This window comes from Panthera onca, chromosome Y (genome assembly GCF_046562875.1).
Source record: "Panthera onca isolate mPanOnc1 chromosome Y, mPanOnc1 haplotype 2, whole genome shotgun sequence".
Lineage (NCBI taxonomy): Eukaryota > Metazoa > Chordata > Mammalia > Carnivora > Felidae > Panthera > Panthera onca.
In genome coordinates this window covers 16,264,513-16,271,423 of record NC_138358.1, presented here as the reverse complement: position 1 = coordinate 16,271,423, position 6,911 = coordinate 16,264,513, and positions in this window count along the sequence as shown.

Here is a 6,911-nt window from a genome sequence, read left to right as displayed (position 1 = left end):
TTGGGAAGAGAGAGAGGGGAGGTTCTCCTTATTCACTTCTAGACCAGAGAGGGGGGGTTCTGCTGACTGAATTCTGGACCAGAGTGTGGAGGTTCTCTTAAAGGAGAGAGGGGGGAGGTTCTCATGACTGACTTCAGGCAAGAGAGAGGAGAGGTACTCCTGACTGTTTTCTGGAGCAGACAGGGGGAGTTTCCCCTGTTGTAACTTCTGGACAAGAGGAGAGGTTCTCCTCACTGACTTCTGGACCAGAGAGGGGAGTTTGCTGAACAAGAGAGAGGGGAGTTTCTCCTGATTGACTTCTGGACCAGAGAGGGGAGACATTCCTGACCAACTTCCAGATGAGAGAGAGGGAGGGTTCTCCTGACTGACTTCTGGGCAAGAGAGAGAGGTTTTCCTGCCTGACTTCTGGATGAGAGATGGGCGGTTCTCCTGAATGACTTCTGAACGAGAGAGGGGAAGTTCTGCTGACTGACTTCTGGACCAGAGACTGGAGGTTCTGGTGACCAACTTCCCGATGACAGAGAGGGGAGATTCTCCTGGCTGACATCTGGACCAGAGACCGGAGGTTCTGCTGACCGACTTCCGGATGAGAGACAGGGGATGTTCCCCTGATTGACAAGATTCTCTCTGGATGAGAGAATGGAGGTTCTCCTGACTGACTTCTGGACCACAGAGTGGAGGGTCTCTTGGAGGAGAGACAGGGGTGATTCTCCTGACTGACTTCCAGGCGAGAGAGAGGGGAGGTTCTCCTGACTGATTTCTTGACCAGACAGGGGAGGTTCTCCTGTCTTACTTCTGGACAAGAGAGAGGAGAGGTTCTCGTGAATGACTTCTGGACCAGAGAGGGGAGGTTCTTGAATGAGAGAGAGAGGGGAGGTTCTCCTGAATGACTTCCCAACGAGAGAGAGGGGAGGTTCTCTAACTGACTTCTGGATGAGAGAGGGGAGGGTCTGCTGACTGACTTCCGGACGAGAGAGGGGAGGTTCTCCTGACTGACTTCTGGATGAGAGAGGGGAGGTTCTGCTGACCGACTTCTGGATGAGGGGGGGAGGGTTTCTGGCAGGAGACAGAGGGGTGATTCTCATGACTGACTTCCAGGCGAGAGAGGCGGGAGGTTCTCTTGACTGATTTCTGGACCAGACAAGGGAGGTTCTCCTGTCTTACTTCTGGACGAGAGGGAGGGGAGCTTCTTCTGAATGAATTCTGGACCAGAGATGGGAGGTTCTCCTGACCAACTTCCAGATGAGAGAGAGAGGGAAGGTTCTCCAGACTGACTTCTGGACAAGAGAGAGTGGAGGTTTTCCTGCCTGACTTCTGGGCGAGAGATGGGAGATTCTCCTGACTGACATCTGGACCACAGAGTTGAGGTTCTGCTGACTGACTTCTGGATGAGAGAGAGGGGAGATTCTCCTGACTGACTTCTGGATGAGAGAGGGGAGGTTTTCCTGACTGACTCTTGGATGGGAGGGAGCAGAGGGTTTCCTGACTGGCTTCTCAACCAGAGAGTGGAGGTTCTTGAATGAGAGAGACTGGAGGTTCTCCTGAATGATTTCTGGACAAGAGAGGGGAGGTTCTGCTGACTGACTTCTGGATGGGAGAAGGGAAGTTCTCCTGAGTGACTTCTGGGTGAGAGAGTGGAGTTTCTCCTGACTGACTTCCGGACCAGAAGTGGACGATCTTGATTGAGTGAGAGAGATGGGAGTTTCTCCTGACTGACTTCTGGACAAGAGAGTGGAAGTTCTCATGAATGACAGAGAAGGGAGGTTTTGCTGACTGACTTTGGGACAACAGAGAGGAGAGGTTCTCCTGACTGACTTCTGGACCAGAGAGGGAGGGGAGGTTCTTGAACAAGAGAGAGGGGAGGTTTTCCTGACTGGCTTCTGGATGAGAGAGAGGGGAGGTTCTCGAGACTGACTTCTGGACAAGAGAGAGTGGAGGTTTTCCTGCCTGACTTCTGGGCGAGAGATGGGAGATTCTCCTGACTGACATCTGGACCACAGAGTGGAGGTTTTCCTGCCTGACTTCTGGGTGAGAGATGGGAGATTCTCCTGACTGACATCTGGACCACAGAGTGGAGGTTCTGCTTACTGGCTTCTGGATGAGAGAGACGGGAGATTCTCCAGACTGGCTTCTGGATGAGAGAGGGTAGGTTTTCCTGACTGACTTTTGGACGGGAGCGCGCGGAGGTTTTCCTGACTGGCTTCTCAACCAGAGAGTGGAGGTTCTTGAATGAGAGAGACTGGAGGTTCTCCTGAATGATTTCTGGACGAGTGAGGGGAGGTTCTGCTGACCACAGTCTGGATGAGAGAGAGGGGAGGTTCTACTGACTGACTTCTGGACGATAGAGGGGACGTTCTCCTGACTGACTTTGGAAGAGAGAGGGGGAGGTTTTCCTGACGGACTTCTGTACCAGAGATCAGCGGTTCTTGAATGAGAATGAGGGGAGGTTCTCCTGACCAAATTCTGGAACAGAGATGGAGGTTCTCTTGAAAGAGAGAGAGGGGAGATCACCCTGACTGACTTCTAGGTGAGAGAAGAGGGGAGGTTCTCCTGACTGACTTCTGGACCAGAGATGGAGTTCTGCTTACCGACTTCCGGACGAGAGAGAGGGGAGGTTCTCCTGACTGACTTCTGGACCAGAGAGTGGACGTTCTGCTGACCGACGTCCAGATGAGAGAGTGGAGGTTCTCTTGACTGATTTCTGGACAACAGAGGGGGGGTTCTTCTGACTGACTTTTGGACGAGAGAGATGGGAAGTTTACCTGACTGACTTCTGAACCATAGAGTGGAGGTTCTTGAATGAAAGACAATGGAGGTTCTCCTGACTGACTTCTGGATGAGAGATCGGAGGTTCTTCTGACTGTCTTCCGGAGCAGAGAATGGATGTTCTGCTGACCAACTTCCGGATGACAGAGAGGGGAGGTTCTCCTGTCTGAATTCTGCACCAGAGAGTGGAGGTTCTCCTGACTGACTTCTGGACGGGAGAGAGGGGAGGTTCTGTTGAGTGACTTCTGGACCAGAGAGGGGAGGTTGTTGAAGAGAGAGAGGAGATATTCTTCTGAATGACTTCTGGATGAGAGAGAGGTGAGGTCTCCTGACAGAATTCTGGACCAGAGAGTGGAGGTTCTCTTGATGGAAAGAGAGGGGCGATTCTCCTGACTGACTTCAGGCAAGAGAGAGGGGAGGTACTCCTGACTGATTTCCAGAGCAGTCAGGGGAGGTTCCCCTGTCTTAACTTTGGACAAGAGAGAAGGGAGGTTCTCCACACTGAATTCTGTACCACAGAGGGGAGGTTCTTGAGCAAGAGAAAGTGTAAGTAGTCCTGAATGACTTCCGGAGAGAGAGAGGTGAGATTCTCCTGACTGACTTCTGGACGAGAGAGGGGAGCTTCTCCTGACCGACTTCTGGATGTGACAGAGGGGAGGTGGTCCTGAATGACTTCTGTATGAGAGAGGGGAGTTTCTCCTGACTGACTTTTGCATGAGAGCGAGGGAGATTTTCCTTACTGACTTCTGGACCAGAGAGAGGAGTTTCTTGAACAAGAGAGAGGGGAGGTTCTCTGAATGAATTCTGGATGAGAGAGAGGGGAGGTTCTCCACACTGACTTCTGGATCAGAGACTGGAGGTTCTGCTGACCGACTTCTGGATGAGAGAGGGGAGGTTCTCTTGCAGGATAGAGAGGGGAGGTTCTCATGATTGATTTTCAGGCGAGAGAGAGGGGAGGTTCTCTTGGTTGATTTCTGGACCAGACACGAGAGGTTCTCCTGTCTAACTTCTGGACGAGAGAGAGGGCAGGTCTCCTGATTGATTTCTAGATCAGAGAGGGGAGGTTCTCCTGACTGACTTCCAGATGAGAGAGGGGAGGTTCTCCTGACTGACTTCTGAATGAGAGACAGGTGAGTTTTCCCTGAATGACTTCTGGACCAGAGAGGGGAGGTTCTTGAACGAGAGAGAGGGGAAGTTCTCCTGAATGACTTTCGGACGAGAGAGAGGGGAGGTTCCCCCAACTGACTTCCAGATAAGAGACAGCGGAGTTTTTTCTGACTGACTTCCAGACCAGAGAGTGGAGGTTCTCCTGACCGATGTCGGATGAGAGAGAGGGGAGACTTTTCTGACTGACTTCGAGGCGAGAGAGAGGGGAAGTTCTCCTGACTGATTTCCGGACCAGACAGAGAGTTTCTCCTGTCTTACTTCTAGAGGAGAGAGAGGGGTGTTTCTCCTGAATGACTTCTGGACCAGAGATGGGAGGTTCTCCTGACTGACTTCTGGATGAGAGAGGGGAGGTTCTCCTGACATACTTCTGAATGAGAGACAGGGGAGGTTTCCCTGAATGACTTCTGGACCAGAGAGGGGAGGTTCTTGAACGAGAGTGAGGGGAAGTTCTCCTGAATGATTTTCGGACGAGAGAGAGGGGAGGTTGCCCCGACTGACTTCCAGAATAGAGACAGCAGAGGTTCTTCTGACTGACTTCCGGACCAGAGAGTGGAGGTTCTCCTGACCCATGTCAGATGAGAGAGAGGGGAGATTTTCCTGACTGACTTCAAGGCGAGAGAGAGGGGAAGTTCTCCTGACTGATTTCTGGACCAGACAGAGAGTTTCTCCTGTCTTACTTCTGGATGAGGGAGAAGGGAGGTTCTCCTGAATGACTTCTGGACCAGAGAGGGAAGGTTCTTGAATGAGAGAGAGGGGAGGCTCTCCTGAATGACCTCCAGATGAGAGAGAGGGGGGAGGTTCTCCTGACTGACTTCTGGATGAGAGAGGGGAGGTTCTCCTGAGTGGCTTCTGGAAGAGAGACTGGAGCTTCTCCTAACTGACTTCTGGACCAGAGAGTGGATATTCTGCTGACCGACTTCCAGATGAGAGAGAGGGGAGGTTCTCCTGATTGACTTCTGGATGAGAGAGGGGAGGTACTCCTGACTGAATTCTGGATCAGAGAGTGGAGGTTCTCTTGCAGGAGAGAGAGGGGAGATTCTCCTGACTGACATCCAGGAGAGAGAGAGGGGAGGTTCTCCTGACTGATTCTTGACCAGACAGGGGAGGTTCTCCTGTCTTACTTCTGGATGAGAGAGTGGGGAGTTTCTCCTGACTGACTTCTGGACCAGAGAGGGGAGGGTCTCCTGACCGACTTGCAGATGAGATAGAGGGGAGTTCCTCCTGACTGACTTCTGTACAAGAGAGGGGCGGTTCTCCTGACTGACTTCCGGAGTTGAAACCAGGCAGGTGCTCAGCGGGGCTATGTCAGCTCGAGGAAGCATCTTTACATTTGAAGGTGCTTGGGGAATGATGGCAACTGGAAAGTGCCAACTACCTCTTCTCAGGTGTAACAACAGTGGTTGTAGTATTTGATCATTTCACCTACAGGCTGAGCAGATTCAGACAAATTGTGCCCAGCCGGCTCCAAGGGGCTGGTATGAGCAGGACTCTGTCAGGATTGTCATCAGGTGTGAGCAAGTGACCCACTGGGATGGTCAGCAGTTCTGAGCAGGTGCCTGACACGATGGTCAGCAGGTAGCATGTTGCAAGGGCCTGGCAAGGACAGTGTAGGTGAGCAGTGTTCCGGGGATTATTGCTGGGGTCCTGTCTTTCAAATAGGATGGATGTTGCAACTGCTCACAGACACACTCCAAGGGGAATTACAGGGGATTTGGAAAAAGTTGTAGGGACTAGCAGTCCCAGAGGGTCTCAGGGCCTGAGTGGACGGTCTGTCAGCCCAGGTCATGTGTCAATGCTTTCAGGAGGTCAGTACTTATCTGGGACACCCTGGTCCTGTGTTTAGAGGATGGGTCAAGGGCACAGGGGGAGATGTCAGCTTCAGATCAGAGGAGGGGGCTGGACTGGAGAAAATCATGTGAGGATCACACATTCCTGTGTGGCTGAGGCCAGGGCCTGGGTGAGGTTCCAGAGCAACAGTAAGGATGTCACCCATGAGGGAGTGAGGCCCACCATCTCTCTGTCTCTCACTCCACTCTTCTCTCTGTCTCTGTCTCCCCCCTGTCTCTCCATGTCTCTGTCTTCTGTCTCTCTCTCTCTTTTGTCTCCCTCTGTCTCTCCTCTCTCTCCCCCCTTCTGTCTCTGATGAATGCCATGGCTGCCAGCTGGGTAGAAGAGACTATGCCTTACCAGCAGGCTGAGGAGCAGCGGGAAGGACACTGGAGACTATAGCCAAGGGAGGAGTGTTACTGGAAGGAAGTCAGCACTGGGAGGTCCAGCAAGGGTATGGAGGATGGTGGTTGGGTGTGGGTGGGTGGAGGCCTCAGGAGACCCTGGGGAGGTTCCTGGGCCAGCCGAGGGATAGGAGCAGTGTGGAGTGGACGCAGCAGTGGATGCGCATGAGAAGCTGGCCTGGCGCGCTCAGATGCCTCCAGAGTCTGCAGCTGGGGGAGCACTGGAGAGAAGAGGGAGGAGTTTTCAAAGGGAAGTACTGAAGCTGCCTACAGGATGATGCAGCCAAGAGGGGAGTTTAAATGTGAAAGAGAGAGAGGAGGGGGGAGAGAGAGACAGAGACAGAGACAGAGACAGAGACAGAGACAGAGACAGAGAGAAGGGAAACAACAGAGTAACGACCTCTGAATGTCACTCTCCCACTAAGAAAAGATGGCCGTAATGGTCAGAAGAAGCTTTTCCACAACTCTAGAAATTAATCAAAGTCTTCCAGGAACATAAGTTTTTCTGTGTTCTAGTTTTTCATTGTTGTTTCGAGGAAAAACAGTTGAATTTTGTTAAGAACGGTGAGATTTCTGACTTTCCCCATATCGCTCCTGCTCTGCAACTCTGGGTGACCTTGAGCACCAGCAGTGCCACCCAAGGGGTGAACAGAGCCGGGGCTCGCTGAAGCCTCCTCCTCAGAGCACTGCCATCACCATACATGTCCTGCAGTTGCTTGGACGCCTCTGTCTACGAGGCTGTCGGTT